The 17,437-nt window shown below is 52.6% G+C and overlaps 1 protein-coding gene across 1 annotated transcript in view; it reads right to left on the reverse strand.

Annotated features, from left to right (window-relative positions):
* Positions 1-17,095, reverse strand: part of NDST1 (N-deacetylase and N-sulfotransferase 1) — a 62,025-nt gene extending 44,930 nt beyond the window's left edge. Inside the window, 2 exon segments of the mRNA XM_004384891.2 lie at positions 4,056-4,156; positions 16,631-17,095. The gene's annotated coding sequence lies outside the window, so the exon portion shown is untranslated.
* Between the last annotated feature and the right edge of the window lie 342 nt (positions 17,096-17,437).

Consider the following 17,437-nt stretch of genomic DNA (forward strand, 5'->3'; position numbering starts at 1 on the left):
ACACACACACACACACACACACACACACACTCTCTCTCTCTCTCTCTCACGGGAATGCATAGACAAACTCACATGGCATCATTGCAGGCATCTGAGCCACACCACCAGCACCAGGGGAGCTGAGAGGAGGTCAGGGCAGGGGCTCAGATAAGTGAATGGGCACTGGCTTGGGCAGGGGTGGTGGTTGTAGGCCCAGGCACTGGTAGCCCCACATCCATGCCAGGGCACTCCCCACAGCTGACCCAGCCCCTCCCAGTCTGTCAAACCCCCAGCACAGTCACACCACCACCCACCACCCAGCCACACCCCACAGCCACCCAGCTCCACCAGTCAGCCTGCCACAGCCTGCCCCGCCCACCATCTACAGCGCAGCAACAAAAAATTCTCCACATTTGCTTCCCAGCTGTGCGGGAGTTTCTCCAGTGCAATTATACCCCTGGGAGGCTGAGACCAGAAGCAAATCCCTTCCTCTGCTGGAATTCACGGTAAGTCCCACCCCCGTCCTGGCTGGCCCCCACTGTGCTGCTTGGCCAGGGGCCAAGCTATTGCCTGTCAGTCACCTCGGAGTCCAGTGCCGCACCACCAGAGAACTCTCGGAGGTCTGGCTTGGAGTCACAGGGCGGCAGAGATTGCAGCCCACCCTGCAGTAGCAGATGGGGATGCTGAGGCCGAGAGAAATGGACCTGTTGAGGTCACCCCGACCAAGCCGGCCCTACCCCCACCTACCCTAGGCCATACCCTGAAAGGGATTCCCATACTCCACACACCCTCCCCTCATTTTCTCATCCATCCCTCTCCAAGGCCAGCCTCAGCCTGGAGTCAGCTCCACTTGCATGGGGCTCCCAAGGCCTGGATAAGCACTCCAGTTCTGCACCCCACCATGCAATGCTGCACGCTATACTGCTCTAGTGGCTGCAACCCTGGCCTCCTAACCTCACTGAGCACTCTCCAGCGCAGAAGCATCTCTTCCTTCCATTGCTCATTTCACAACCCAGAGCGGCACCCACGGCAGGTGCTCAAGAGCCACGTGCCCTTCCTCGCTACCTTCCCCTTTTTGAATCTGCTACGGGGAATCTCCAAGCTAGACGCATTCGGAATTTTAACTTCCACCTATTACACACTATATGCCTGTACCACATGCTACTATTTAATCCTTACAACAGCCCCGTGACCTATTACTTACTCACTGCCATCGAGTCCATTGTGACACTATAGGTCGGAGTAGAACTGCCCCATAGGGTTTCCAAGGCTGTAAATCTTTATGGAAAGCAGACTGCTACATCTTTCTCCCACAGAGTGGCAGCTGGGTGCAAACCACTGACCTTTTGGTTCACAGCAGAGCACTTTAACTACTGCACCACGAGGGCTCCTTTTGTGACCTATTACTTCCCTCATTTTACAAATCAGGAAACTGAGGCCCATAGAAGGCACGTGACTGACCCCAGCTCCAGAGCTAATGAGTAGATGAATGGGACTCAGCACAGGGCCACCTGCCTCTGGAGTCTAGGTGCTTCCTCCCGATTCCACAGGCCCCTTTGTGCTTACTTACAACAGCTAACCCATGCCAGGTGCCCTGTACATCCCATTTTCTGCTCTCTCTGAATGGTTTGCATTCTGTTTTTGTTTGCATCCCATTTTATGTGTGTTTTACCATCACAAGCAGCCTCTAATGATCCTCCTTGGAAACAAACCCATAAATCACCCATCAATAAACAAGCAAACAAGCACAAAGCGCTGGTTCACACCCCGGTTCTTTACTTGGGCATTCGTTCTGGGTGCCCGGTCAGGGAAAACCTCAGGAACTTAGACCCCACTTGTTGGGGAATTTGTCTTTATTCCAACAGAGTCTGAGTTGAGAGTCTACCTTTGTACCAGCTCTGAAGAAAGGGTTTACCAAGCAAACAAACAAGGCAGCATGGGGCAGCAGGGGCAGCGTGGAGAACAGCACAGGTCAGGACAAGCTGACCTCCAGCCCCACCAAAGATCGTCACACAGACCAAGGGCTGGAAGGCTTATTCATTAGCGCGTGAAGTTTCCCAAAATAGGGCTCCCTCTCTGCCCATCCCCCAAATCTGCCTACGACAGAGTCAAAGCCATCTATTTATCTGTGGCTCAGTATTATAGGCACTGGAAAGGATGGAATGACATTTTCTTACAAATAGCCTAACCTCTCTCATTGATAGCAGCAACAGCCAACACTTACCAAGCTTCCGCCCACTCACCAGGGCTGTGCAAAGAACTTTCCCTGCTTATGACATCCAGTCCTCACAACAATCCTAAGAGGTGGTGTCATTGCTATCGGCACTTTACAGAGAAGAATACTGAGGTTCAGAGAGGGTAAGTGATTGACTCAAGGTCACACAGCTCACAAGAAGCAGAGCTAGGACTGCCCTAAGCGAACCCACCTTGGAGCACCTGTTCATAACCCCTATACGGTTTCTCCGCCCAGCATTCCACTCCAGTCCTGAGCCAGCTCTGTAGCCCAGAGCACACCCAGGACAGGCCTGCTGCAAATGACCGGCCTCAAGGCTGCCCGAGGCCTTGAAGCCGCATGAATGCAAGCTGACCCAGCTTCCCCAGTGACACATAGCTCCAGCCTCCTAGGAAAGCCTGTCCTGGCACAGTGGGGTACCACAGGTCCCCCAGAAAGGCAGGATTCCAGCCAAAGGTTTCTCACATTCCTCCACCCCAGGGGGCCTCTGTCGTCCCATATAGGCAGGGCCCTCATAAGAATGCACGGCTACCTCCATGCCCCAGAAGGAGGCCTCACTCTCAGGAAGAGGCGAGAGAGGCAGGAGTGGGGTAGAAGCAGGAAGGCTAACAGGGACAATACAAGGGAGAGTGGTGACTGGCATGCCTCACGGGTATGCTATGTACCAGCTCTATACCAAACACCGCAATCATTGTCTCATTTATTCGTCATTTATTTCCAATGAGGTAGAAACAACAGCATTATGCCCTGAACTTTTCCCCTGCAGAGGAGCTGGGAAACGCTGGTCATCACAGCGCCTACCCTCCCACATGCCCCCTCCTCGATCCAGATGCCCCTGAGAGATTCCAAGGAGCAAGCATGTCAAGGGGACTCCTTCCACGGGTGTCAGAGCCAGTATCTGTGAGGGCCTGGAGTCCACATCAGCACCCAGCCCCTCCCCAGGCTCTGAACACTTCGGAGGTGATGGCAGTGTCTCCTAAGTTAGCCCACAAGGTCCAGAATGAAGGATGCTGACGAGAGACAGGGAGACGGAGACAAGAGCTCAGGGCCTGTCCCAGCATCTCTACTCACTCCCTGGGAACCACTGGGCAAGTCCCTTCCCTTCTCTGAGCCTCTGTGCCCTCACCTGCACAATGAGGGATCTAGGCTGGATGAGAAGTCTGTGACCCTCTGGGGGTTGCAGAACCCTTGAGAATCTAAGGAAAGCTGTTGTGGACTCTCCCCCCAGACATACGCAATGTTCAACATAAACTCAGGAGGGTTGTGAAACCACTCCCCCCCTCTCCCACACTGCCACCCTCCACCAAAAGCTGAGTTAAGAACTGGGAAACACTTTCTAAGGGCCCCTCTCGCTCTCATGGTCTAGACAGGACCTAAGCCAGAAACATAACATCTGAGCATTCATTCCACTTTCCCCCACAGCCCAGAGGTAAATCTTTAACTCTCAGACCTGTTGGCTACAAGTCGATCTGGGGACTTGCCTAGCTTTGAGGAGAAGCCCCATCAGCAACTGCGCCTTCCTTCCCATCCCTCATCCTCCTCCTTGTCCTCCTCCACTAGGGATCTGCCAGGTCAGCCTTGGGCCATCTTCCTGGGGCGGCCCCAGGGCTTGAACACCTGAGGAATCTGCTTCTGGTCCTGAATGTCGACAGGACCCAGCACCCGGCTCAGGGGCCAGTCCTGCTCCAAGTCCTGCGTCCCAGGCCCACACACCCCATGCACACACACACATTCAGGCAGACAGGGGAGGCCTGGACATGAGGAAGGGGACTAGGGACAGGGTCAAAGGGTACAGGGAGGCCAGGTCAGACTGGGTGAGCCGGGAGAGACCGACAAGACTCACCAAAGCTCCAGACAGCAGCTGCCCAGCTCCTCTTCACTTTGGTCTCGTCCTCTCAGTGGCTCCACACTCCTCACTTACCACGGCTGCACCTAATCCCAGAGCTAGGACAAATGGCATTACTGTTGGCTGTCCCCTCCCCGGGAGGGAGGAAGGGAAAAAGGGAGGTGGCCTTACGGCACCCTGAGCCACCAACCACATTCCCACAGGCCTCCAGCCCCCACCCTTGCCACACCTCTCACCAGGAGCCACCAGCCCCACCTCCTTGACCTTAAGAAGGGGATGTCCTGCCTGAATGTTGCCCCAACCCAGGGATCCCTCTGCAGGGAGGTACCCCGGCCTGGACGTGCTCTCCTCGGAAGAGGAGAAAGCATGTCCCTGACCCTCATGCTGATGGGTCCTCCTGTCCCTCTTGAGAAAGGTGGCAGTTAGGAGTGGAAGGAGCCCTTGCTGGCAGCAAGGATAACTGGGTTCTGGTCCCAGCTCTGCCCAGCTCCCTACGTCCCTACGTGACCGTAAGCAAAGCCCTTACCCCTCAAGGCCTCAGTTTCCCCACCTGTCCTGAGAAGAAGAGGAAGGACTGATAGCTCTTATTACGGCCAGTTGGGTCCTAAATGTGTGTGAGGTTGGCTTTGGCCCCCGCTTCCACCCCAGCTCAGCTGCCAGGCCTTTTCATTGCTCCACCTCCTGCCGCGAAGAAAGGTGACTGACAGAGGTGTGGAGGGCGTTAGAATTTGTGCCAGGATGTCGAAATCCCAGAAGCTGAGGCCCAGAGAGGCGGAGCAGCTCAGCTACCATCACACAGTAAGCTGGAAAAGGGCAGGATTCGTCTGGGTCCAGAGTCTGAGTAGTGCAAATGGCTAATGTGCTCAGCTGCTAACCGAAAGGTTCGAAGTTTGAGTCCACACAGAGGCACCTCAGAAGAAACATCTGGCAATCTACTTCCAAAAAATCAGCCATTGAAAACCCTTTGGTGTTGCCGTGAGATAATCTTTAAAACTTAAACCAAAAATATCCCCTGTAGTCTTCTTAAAACCAAACAATAGTTTAGCTTAACTGGTGAAAAATGTCTGCCTTGAGCACTACACTCTTTTAAGCACTATCTCTATGGGATCAAACTGACAACAGCAACTCAAAAGATTAGATAGGAATCTTAGGGGGCAGTGAATATATGTTAGTGGGGGAGGAACAACTCAGAAAAGGAGGGTAAGAATGGTTGCACAACTTGAAGAACATAATTCACTAAACTGTACACGCAGAAACAGTTGATTTGGTGTATGTTTTGCTGTGTATATTCTCAACAACAAGAACAAAATAAAATTTAACAAAAAGATAAAAGAAACCCCGTTGGAGCACACTTCTACTCTGACAGATATGGAGTCGGTATGAGTCGAAATCAATTCAGCAGCAACTGGTTAGCCTGGGTTCTTCTCTCAGCAGCAAACACTTAAAAGCATCCACCAGGAAACGTATTTGCCTTCTTAGAGGACTCCAGGGAGAACACAGGCAACTGGCTACCGGCTGAGTCTCAGGCCCGATAAGCAGCAGTATTAGCAAAGACAATGTGTTTGTGCGCGTGGGGCTTAGGCATGGAGACTGGGCAGACTTTCCAGGGCCCCTCATGTTACACCATGAGGGTGGCCTAGATCCCGCCATCACCGGTAAATACTAGGAACCCTTGCCAGGGATTAGCAGCCCTGGCCACTCTTAAGAATTCACCTGAGGCTTAGCCAGCAGGCTCAGCGTGGTGATAGGGAGACTGGCCCAGGAAGACTCCCCACCACAGCCGTCCCGGAAGACACCAAAGCAGGGTGGGGGTGGGGGGTACTGAAAAGCCTCCAGGCCTGGTGGCCAGACGGAGGGGGGCCAGGTGGGCTGGGCCACAGAGAGGAAGGGAAAAGCTTTGAGGCATTTAGAGCCACAGAAGCCCTCTAATCTCCTGGAGGCCTAGTGGGCACAACACGGGGCCTGCTGAGACCAACAGGCCCCATGAGGACCCACATGAAAGCGGCCTCATCCTACCAGACTCGCTGGAGCTTGTCACCACGACAGGAGCCTGCCGCCAACACATCTCAGGTGTAAGGGGGCTCAACACGTTTACATGGAGGCACAGCTGGCTGGGGGAGGGGGCAGGAGGTAGAGAAGGTGGGCAGGAAGGCCTCTCTTTCTCTAGAATACAGACAGCTAGAAAGTAGAGACACAGAGCAAAAAGTGCCAGGTGACCTACTTAAAGCAAGCTCCTTTTACAGAGGCCCAGGGGGGCCTCAGTAAGACTCTAGAAGGTACCTCTCAAGTGTCCCTGCACTCCCAGGGCTGAGGGAACAGTACACAGGGTCAAAAGATCTGAGTTCTAGTCCTAGATCAGACACTAACCCAGAGTGGGGCTAGGGTCAGGCATTGAGGGCACTAAATTTAAGGAGGCACACTCTCAGGGTTGTGCAAGTACGGGGCTAGCACCTGACAGTGTGCACATCCTTAAATTGTGTGCCCTAGGTGCCTCCCTTGCCTCACCCTAGCCCAGGCCTGCACTAACCTGCCAGTGACCTCAGCAAGCACCTGCTCCTGTGTGAGCCTTGCTTTGTTCACCTGTAAAATGGGAAGAGCGCTCAGGTCAGACCAGATGACTCCAAATGCCCTCCTAACTCTAAGCTGGGTGATTCTGTAGGGAATCCTCTCTGCAGCCTAATCCCAGCAATGAGCACAATGACCCCAACTTCCCACCACTGATAAATCCATAAACCCACTCTGCTCCAGGCTGAAGCACATTACACAATGACTCTATATAACTATGTGGCCCTTTGCCAAATGCTTTTGCCTCCACCTTATTGGGACCTCATTTTACAAATGTGGAAACTGAGCCTCATGGAAGTTAAGCAACTGGTTCAAGCTCCCAGTTGGGAAGTATTTAAACTGAGGTTCGAACCAGTGTCTGGCTCTTAATCTCCACATTCCATGGCATCAGTATGGATAACCCAAAACCCACTGGGGCCTGGAAGATGCCGCCGGATCTTTTCACCTCCCACATTTCCTATTTTCAAATACGTCATGCTGAGGCTAACATTAAAGGCCAGCTCCTGGATGGCAGGGAGCAGGCAGGCAGGGGTGGGGAAGCCTGTGTGGGCGTCGGAGCATTCCGCAAATTAACCAGCCTCCAGCCAAGCCAGTTGTCCATTACTGTGGTTACAACGCCCTCCTCCTCATCAGCACAGGACAGCCACCACTTGCCTCATCAGCACGCGACAGCCACCACTTGCCCATTTTTAAAGCATTACAGAGGCAAAGCTTTCTCACACACATTTCTTTGCATCACATGAAAACTTTATAAGAGCAGAGCAGGGATTTCTTCCCTCTTTCTCAAATGAAGAAAGTGGGGTTCCCAGACGACAAGTGACTTCCCAAAAGAGCACAGTTAATCAGTGTTTCAGAGTAAACTTGAAACCCAAGCTTTCTGCCTCGCTATCCAAGATTTTCTCTTCTCCTCCATGCCCTAGACTTTTCAGCATTTATGGGCCTTTTTAATAACAATGATCATTTTTGAGAACTTACTATATACCAGCTATTGCATTCCAGCACTTCACATATTATCTCATTTGATAATCATGACAGCCCTGTAAATTAAGCACTGCTAATTGGTGATTTGAAGTCTCTGGGTGGTGCAAACAGTTAATGTACTCAGCTGCTAACAGAAAGGTTAGAAGTTCAAGTCCACCCAGAGGCATCCTGAAAGAAAAGCCTGGTGATCTACTTCCAAAAATCAGTCACTGAAAACCCTATGGAGCACATTTCTACTCTGACACACACGGGGTCACCGGAGGTTGGAACTGACTCGATAACAATTTTTTTTTTTTTTTAATTAGTGGCTCACTGGTAGAATTTCTTTTGTCTTCCACACAGGAGACTTGGGTTCAATTCCCAGCCAACGCACCTCATGTGCAGTCACCACCCATCGGTCAGTGGAGGTTTGCATGTTGCTATGATGCTGAACAGGTTTCAGTGAAGCTCCTAGACTAAGACACCATCTATCAGTGGAGACCTGCATGTTGCTGTGATGCTGAACTGGTTTCAGTGAAGCTTCTAAACTAAGACAGACTAGAAAGAAAAGTCTGACAACCTACTTCCAAAAAGCAGTCAGTGAAAACCTATGGATCGCAATGGTGTGATCCGCAACCGATAACAGGGACAGCATTTCATTCCGTTACCATGAGTCAGGGGCCGACTCAACAGCAGCTAACAACAACTGTTTTCATTTTAAGGACAGAGAAACACTGAGGCTCAGAAAGGGTGAGTATCTTGCCCAAGGTCACTGTACTAGGAAGCAGCAGAGCTGGAGTGTAAATAGAGGTCAGTCTGGCTCCAGAGCCTGAACCCAGCACCCCTGTGCTACACTGTTCTGTCTGGGAGAATCAGCCACAAGTATTCTCACTGGAGGGGGACAGGAGACCAGACGCACTCAGTGTGTGCATGGTAGGCTACAGTTAAGACTGTGATAACAGGAGGACAAACAAAGCTCTTGGGGAACCCACAAGAGGGAGGTTGTTCCAACTGCCTGGGCAATAGGCCAGGAGTCTGACCGAGGGACATGGGAACAGAGGGAGGTGACAGATATGAGGCAAGCAGCCCTGTGAGACCTTGGTCAAGCGCCCTGCTCTCTCTGGACCTCCGTTTACCCAGCTGTTGAAAAAAAAGAAATCCCCAGTATCTCCAGTGTCCCCTCCATCCCTAAAGACCTGTGGACTCTAGAAAAACAGGCCATTCCTGGTGACTGCCTGGCTGCAAGCCATGGGGAACTCTGCAATGTCCTTGGGCATCCTGGCACGGTTCAACTGCTGGAAAACAGGCTTGCAGAAGCATAGGCTTGGCCGGCGTGCCAGGGCGCCAGTGAAGTGCGGGTCCTGAGGGGGCCAAATTCCACCCATTGTCAACCTCTCCACGGCTCCACTGATGTAGACACCACCCAATCTGCACCCAGACCAGGAACCGAGGTCACATCCAAGTGCCCAGTGGAAGGCCATTTCAGGGCCTTCCGTGCCCTGCCAATCTAGACCAGAGCCCTACATGCAACTCAAGTCCCCTCAACACCACCCCTCCTCAAAGTCCCTCACTTGCATTTCCCTGAGGCCGGTCACTGGGATGTAAAGGCAAGGGGCCCTCAGGAGCTCGGGAATGTGTAGAGAGGGCTCAGCCCAAGCCCCTACATACACAGCTGCCCCGACACCATATTCATAACATGCTCTTGCTCAGTAACCTCCCATGACTCCCACCCCAATGGGCAAAATCTAAACCCCTTACCCTGACCAACTATACAGGTCATTTTATTAACAAGGGTGTGACATATGCCAGGGCCTTCGCTAAGTACTTTAAGTACGTAATTTTATTTAACCTGTGAGGCAGGTATATGATTGGCCCATTTTCACAGATGAGAAAACTGAGGCTCAGAGAGGGTATGTCACTTACTCAGAGTCTCACAGCCAAGCAACAAAGCAAGGATTTGCACCACCTGCCTGATTCCAAGCCCAGTTTCTTAACCACTGTGTTATGCGAGTGCTCCCTCCCAAACTCAGACCCCAGGGCCAGCTCAGCACTTCTCAGTAAAGGAGGAGGGACCTGCTGCTGGTGCCCAGTTAGGGCAAGGCCTGAGGCTTCGGGCCTCCCCTTCCAGGGCTCGCCCCAACCCCTGCTCCGAGAAGAACTCTGCCAGACAGAAAGGCTGAGACTACCCCCATGACAATTAAGTTCTTGGAATCTGCCTTCTTCCTCCATCCAGAAGGAAGAGGAAAGTAGGAGAAGGTTTGAAAAGACGTAAAAGAGCATGAAGGGACCAGGAAACATTTGTTCTCAGAGAACAGACTCTCAGGGTTGGGGAGGGTGCTGCAGGTAACCCCCACACGTCCTTGGCAGAAATCGCCCCTACAGCAACAGGAACATGCAGGGACCAGAGCCAATCTCCACCATGTAGTCCTACCAGCATATGCTCCCCCTTACCACATCTCACCCAAAATTTCGATTTCTCTCCCCAAACCTGCTTATCCTCCAGTTTTCCCATCTCAGTAAACGGCAACACAACCCTCCAGTTCCTCAGGCCAGAAACCTTGCTGTCAACACCCTCTTCCTCTCACACCCCACACCTAATCCATCAGCAAACTCTGGCAGCTCATCCTGTAAAATAAGTCCAGGATCCGACCACTGGCTGCCACCCCTGCCATCACCCCACTAGACCATCGTCCCTCACCTGCGTGGCTGTCACCCCTGCCATCACCCCCACTAGACCATCCTCCCTCACCTGCATGGCTGCTGCCAACCCCACCATCACCCGCACTACACCGTCCTCCCTCACCTACGTGGCTGCAGCGGCTCCCAGCCAGCCCTCCTGCTCCCACCCTTGCCACCCTCCAGTCTCTTCTCCAGACAGTAGTCCAAGTAATCCTTCTAGAAGGTAGGTCAAAAGTCACAGCTCAGCTCAAAACCTCCAGCAGCTTCCCATTCACTTAGACTAAACAGCAAAGTGTTCCCAGTTGCCCAAGAGGCCCTATGAGATCTGTGCCACCCACCCCACCCCTCTGGCCCCATCTTCTACCCCACTCACTCTTACTCTTCCTGCCCCAGCCACACCAGCCTCCTTGCTCCTCCTCAAACACACCACGTACCCGCCCGCCTCAGAGCCTTTGTATTGCTATTCCCTCTGCCTAGAATGCTCTTCCCCTAGATATCCCATGACTCCTTCCCCTCCAGAGTCTGCTGCCTCCTTACCAGAAAGACTTCCATGACTACCCGATATAGAAGAATAACTCCCTCGAGGCACACTCCCTACTCCCCTTTAACCCAGCTTTATTCTTCTTGGAAACCCTGCTGGTGGTTAAGAGCTAGGCACTAACCAAAAGGTCAGCAGTTCAAATCCACCAGGCGCTCCTTGGAAACTCTATGGGGCAGTTCTACTCTGTCCTATAGGGTTGCTATGAGTCGGAATTGATTTGACAGCAATAAGTTTGTTTTTATTCTTCTTCCTGGCACTTCTCACCACCAGACAAATCAACGTGTCTGTTGGTTTGTTGATTACACCCCAATGCCAACCCCAAGTCCAAATCAGGGAATTGGTCTGTTTTGTTCACTGCTGTGTCCCACCCAGTGCCTAGAAAAGTGCCTGAAACAAAGTCAATGCTTAATAAAAATGTGTTGATGTAGCCTACTGGACTGTGAGAGAATAAACTTCTCTTTGTTAAAAGCCAAAAAAATAAAAATAAAAATGTGTTGAACAAAGGACTATTACCTCCCTCAGCCTGAGCACGTTTTGGTTTCTGCAGCCCCCAGGAGGACAGGGTTACCTGGGGGCTGATACTACACTGGTGTAGCTGAAGTCCCTGAGGCATTCTGCCCTAGGACAATTGTTGACTGCTTGGACCAATGGACATTTGTCCTTGTCTGATGCCTTTTGGCCACTGAGGGGGGAGAACTTCTGGGTCTGAGAGCTGGGCCTGTGCAGGGCAGCTCCAGGTGCCAGAGGAGACATGGCTTGGTGGCTGCTGCCCTCCCTCACTGCCCCACAGTGCTGCTAGGGTCTGGTATCTGACAAAGGCTGCCCGCGCTCCCCAAGAGACAAGGCAGAGGAGGAGGCCTGGTGCCACGCCTGCCCTTTTCCTGTTGTCAGCAGGAGGATAGTCAGAAGGAAGCTTTGTTCTAAGAATCAAGCATATGAAGCCCAGTGCCAGGCGGAAATGGGCACGGGGCAGCGGGCCCATCTAAGACAGCTTAAGGAAAAACAAAAAAGTGGGATGAGGATGTTGGAGGGGTTATTTGCATACCCAACCAGTTTTGTGCCTCCAGGGTGGCAGTGACTTTTCCAGGCCCTTGCCTCCAGGTCATCACAATCAGACCACTGTCCCTGCTGTGATCTAGCACCTACCATCTAGAGGGAGGTGGAGACAGAGGAGCATGGTCTTGTCTAGGAGTCAGAAGACCTGGGATCCAGGCCCAGCTCTCCATTCACTCACTGTGTGACAATGGGAGAGTCCTTTCCCCTCTATGTGCCTCAGTTTACTCATCTGTAAGGGCTTGTTCAGGTCTGCACTTGAAGCCTCAGCTACTCAGTCTGAGGCACTCGGCTTCTGTCTCTGATGGGCCACCCAGGCCAGTTTCCCACTTCCCCAGGCTCAGGCTCGCCCGTGGGGACAGATCTCCAGGGCAGTGCACCTGCCCACTCTGACCAGGATGCCCAGCCTGCCTCCTCTCATGGCATCAGGGTGCTCCTCTCCTGAGCTATTACCTAAAGGATGCGAAACCCCTCTGGGCCTGGCCAGGGTAGGGCCAGGACTGGGAGCCCTCACCCCACTCAGACACTGGCCACTGGCCCCATCCCCTCTCTGTCTGCCTCTCCAAGGATGCCTCCCAAGGCACTTAAGGGCTATGACAAGCCAGCAGAGCCCAGCATGATCCTGCACAGAGGGAGAAAGAGATGTTCAGAGAGGAAAGGGGGCATGTTGATGGCACTCAGCACTGCCACCCATGGATCCTCCCCACCAACCCAAGACAAGGTTCCTCAAAGGGTGGTCTACAGACACCTGCACCTGATCTGCACCCCCTCCCAACCCCTCTCTGCCAACCGAGACACAGGGGTCTGGACCTGACACTCTCTGAAGGCTGCTGGTCCCAGCTCCCCTCCCCCATCCAGCTCCAAGCCCCTTGGGAGAGGAAAACCTGGGGCAGTGGCAGGTGAAATGTTCCTCTCCTTCATGATATCTCAGGGTGGAGGCAGCACTTTCAGCCACTGTTTATCTGCAGCTTAAGCTTCCTGGGTCAGTGGCTAAGCAGCTGCAGCTTATCTGGGAGGAGGGTTTGAGGGCCACAGGGCAGGCTGATCCAGAAGCTTCTATTAAATGGAAACTTCACAGCTGGTGGAGTCACACCACTGTCATGCCTTCATTCACACAGAGTGCATTTATTATGCTCCCACTGTGTACACAGCTCTGTGCCTAAACAAACTGATGTGAAGGACACATAGATGAATCAAACCCCCCCCCTCCACACGTACACATACACACTCTGTCCTCAAAGAGCCCGCAGAGGAGACAGATACCAACACCACACCATAACGCAGAAAAGAACGGACTCCATACCTTAAGGGCAGGGTTGCAGACTCAGGGCCTAGAGAGGCTAAGAAGATCCTGTAAATGCAGGAGGTGGCTGGGAGGAGATGGGGCAAAGTGGAGTGTATGGGCCCCATATGAAGCGGGTAGCAATGGCCACTGGAGAATGTAGGCTCAGGGTTTTCCAATCTTCCAATTTTTGAAGTGAAGCCAGAAGTCAGACTTTTATGTAAAATCTCCAAGTAAATTCTGCCTGTGGGCCGGATGTGGCCTGGCAGTTTGTGACCTCTGTTTTCATAAAACGGACAGAGAACACACTGTGGAGTTCAGTGGAGGCTGACTTCCCTGCAGATGAGTTATCAAGGAAGACTTCCGGGGAGAGGCGGCGTTGGCACTGGTCTGCAAGGATGGGGAGGACACTCCTGGGTAGGGAGTCATACCCACTGGAAACCCAGAGGCCATGGGCAGCAGCCCCCAGCCTTATGACCTAGAAGGCAGGACCAAGGACCCTGGCTATCTAGAAAGCCCATCTTGCCCCCAAAGGAGACCCTGTCTCCTTCCAGAAGCAGGCACAAAGGCATCAGCTCTGTTCTGTTCCCAGGCGGCAGGAGGAGGGGCCGCCCGCACAGCCAACCTCTGGACTAAATCAATCAGATAGTAGAAAAGCACGGGTCTAATTTCACCAGTGCAGCTTGGGGAACAGGTCGGCTAATACAATCGCTCACCAGGGGAAGGGAGAGAAAGAGACAACAGACGGACAAAACAAGGTTGAGAATCATGTCCTGCCTGGTCAAGTGCGGCTGGTTATATAACCCAGCCTCAGGACAAAGCCACACATGGTGGTACCAGGGAGGGCCTGGCCTGGGGAGTCCTGGAATGCAGAGAGGGCCCCCCTCCCTCCTCTGCTCGGCCCTGCCCTACAGCTCCTGGAAAGCCCAACACAGACTGCAGAGTTGGAGATAGCAGCTAAGACCTCAAGATAAGGCACTTACCAGGATCACACAGCAAATGAGCAGGAGAGTTGGAACTAATAACAATAACAGATAATTTTTACTAAGTGATTACTTTGTACCAGGCACTGGGACAAGTCCTTCATATGTATTATCTCACTTTAAGGCCTAACTAAGACACCATATGGTAAATACTCTTATTATCCCCATTTTACAGATGAGGAAACTGAAGAACAGAGAGACCAAGCGACTTAACCAAGGTCAACCAGCTAATAAGCAGAGGAGCTGGTTTATACTCAGCAGTCGGCCTCGGGAGGCCACACGCTGAATGAACCGTCACGCTACACTGCCGCCAGGCTACTTTCTACCTGAACCACACCTCCTCTTCAACAACCCTCTCTCCAGCCTGCATGCGTGCAAGCAGCCCCCTGACATCCTACCAGTATTTCAGGTGGTCACCATGAAACCTACAGACTGTCTCTTCAGAAAATTCATTCCTACAAATGCTTACAAAATGTTGTACATGATTTCAGAGGTACGGACCCCTGCACTGGTGGAAATAGGATGGGTCGAGATCATGGGATACGCATGAGACAGGAAGTGGCAGAAGGAGGGAACACCCCCAGGCTCCCCGTGTCCCCTCATATCTGCAAAATTGGAGCCCAAACTGGCAGCAGCCTTAGTCTGTGTGCGTGGGCATGAATCAAGGCTCAGGCCTCGTCATCCATTCAGGGCTGGGAGAACAGGATGAATCACAACACACACTGGCCCGAGCCTCTGCACCCACTGGGGGTGACTCAAAGCTCCCAGCTGCTGGGCAGATGCTCTGCAGCTGGGTCCCGGCATCACCAAGCACACCGTCTCAGCCTTCTGTCCACCAGGCAAATCACCAGAGCCAGCAGCTCAGAGGCACTGCCAAGGGGCACCCCTCCACAGCTCCTGCCCAGCTCCCACACCAGCCAGTGACCCAGGGGGAGAGGGAGGGTGGTAAATCAGGAAGAACAGCCCCTGATGAAGCACAGAAGACACAAGTTCTGATCCCATGTGCTCTGCTGCCTCACCGTGCAACCTCAAGGAGGCCCCTTCCCACATCTCAGCCTCAGTTTCCCCAACAATAAAATGGGGAGATTGGGCCAGACCAATTTCTTCCCAGCTTCAAAGCTGAGTCTATAAACAAAAAAAATTTTTTTAAAGCCTCTGACAAATCTCACAAACAAAACTGGGATCTTGCCCTCAAGCAGTTATATAAACATCCTTCAGAGAAACAAAAGTCAAACTTAAAGACTCTACTTTTTTTTTTTTATAAGGATATCAAGAAACCGTTTTTATAGTCCAGCTTCCCCCATCCGACCTCCATTGTTCCAAATATCCTCTCAAGACTGAGAAAATACACTTGGTTTCCGTCTGGAGTTTGGGCTTCTCAGTGTTCTTCCTCTTGGAGGCTGCCCCACCCTCCTTGGCAGCTCTCTCCCCAGGGCACACCCATCTCTGCCCCCAGCGTTGCTCTGGGCCACCCTGAGGGTTACAGCTGAAGATGGTTGGGGTGGGGGTGGGGGGGACTGTAGTTTCGGGAAACAAATCCTTCCCTGCAGCGGGGTAGAGGCAGCTCTGGGTTCTGGTCCCAACTGTGACACGGACACCCTGTATGGCCTTGGGTGAGTCCCGGCCCCTCTCCAGGCCTCAGCTCCCCAATCGTGAAATGAGAGGCCCTTGAGCTCTTGGGAAGTACCTTGGGGACACTGAGACAGAATGAACAGGCAGGGAGGATGGTGGACTCTGATCTTGACCCCCACCCCCTCCTGCTAGAGCCAAAGGAGACCCACTTTCATCTCTCTAGTTTTATCGCTCGTCCTGGCTGTGGGATCTTGAACTCGTCACTCAGTTTTAGCCTCAGATGGCCCATCGATGAAAACAAAAAATGACAATATCTGCAGTGGTGACCCTAACACAATCTCCATCACAGCCCTCCCTCCTCCAAAGCCTGATTCACTCATTTGATGAAATGTACTTTTCATACCTTCAGAAAACCAATCTAAGTTGTACCTGCTGTACAAACATTCCAAGACAATCTCCTACTGACCCCTTTCCAACGAGAGCATGCTTCTAAGCACCTCATACAAAATTCCCAGTTCTACCATCTTCTAGCTGTGACCTCAGTATTCCCATCTATAAAACAGACATAACAGTGCCTACCTTATACGGTTGTTCTAGGGATTACTCCAGATGAAATTACACAGAAAGTACTTAGCAGGCACATGCAAGCTCTCAATGTTAGAAGCAATTATGATCATCGTCATTATTAAAACCACTGGACTGGTCACCCTCAGCCCTCCTGGACCACGTCTGGCCTTAAAATCACCCCCATACACCAGCAGCAGCCCACACCCTTCTCTGAAACAGAACCCACACTCTCTACCCGACCCCAGCCCTGGCCCCAGCACACAGCCTGCCACCAAAAACACCCAGAGATTCACCATCCTCGCCACCCTCACAGCCCCTCACACTTCCAGTCCCCTCCACCATTCATGCCTTCCTCAAGTTGCCCCAGTACCGTCTCCTGAAATCCTGCTGGGGTTAGTTGTGCCCCGTCGCTGTTTTACCAGATGGTGGCTCCTTGAAGGCAGGGTAAAGAGAGGCTGGGCTTTGCTCTGGATCCCAACATTTGCTGGGTGTCTTGATATGCTGAAAACAGGAGAGCCCAAGGAGAGAGGCTTCAATGTTTTGAGGTTTTTTTTATGACCTATCCCAGTGGTTTTAAAGTTTTGTGAGCATCAGAATCCCCTGGAAGACTTGTTAAAACACACATTACTGGCCCCACCCTCAGAGTTTCTGATTCAGTAGGTGTGGGTTGGGGCTAGATAATTTGCATTTCTAACAAGTTCCCAGGTGATGTTAATGCTGCCGGTCCAGAGGCCACCTTCGAGAACCACCGATTTAACCTGCAGGTGGATTCGGGAGCGCTTCCCTAAATAGGTGATGCTTAAGACCACTGTAAAAGCATGAGCAGGAGTTAACAGGGATAAGGAGGCAGAGGGCGCATCACGGGTAAAGGCCCTGAGATGACGACATGCACTTCTCCTCACCTGGCCTCTGCCTGGGCAGGTAGCTATTGGCAAGGCTGGTGGTGAACCAGAGGTGGCTGCCACTGAGTGATGACTACAGCAAACCTCCACCTAGCGCCCCGTGAGACCTGCCTGGGCAGGCCAATCCTCGGCCAGCAGGGGATGAGGAGAATCCAAGGCCCTCCCTCACAGAGCCAAATACCTCAAGCCGGGACTTGGCCAGAACCCCCACCATAACATCTCACTGTGGGCTCCCAGATTCTGCTCCACAGCTCCAGAAATGGGGGAACTCGCTC

Source organism: Trichechus manatus, unplaced genomic scaffold (assembly GCF_000243295.1).
Source record: "Trichechus manatus latirostris isolate Lorelei unplaced genomic scaffold, TriManLat1.0 scaffold00130, whole genome shotgun sequence".
Lineage (NCBI taxonomy): Eukaryota > Metazoa > Chordata > Mammalia > Sirenia > Trichechidae > Trichechus > Trichechus manatus.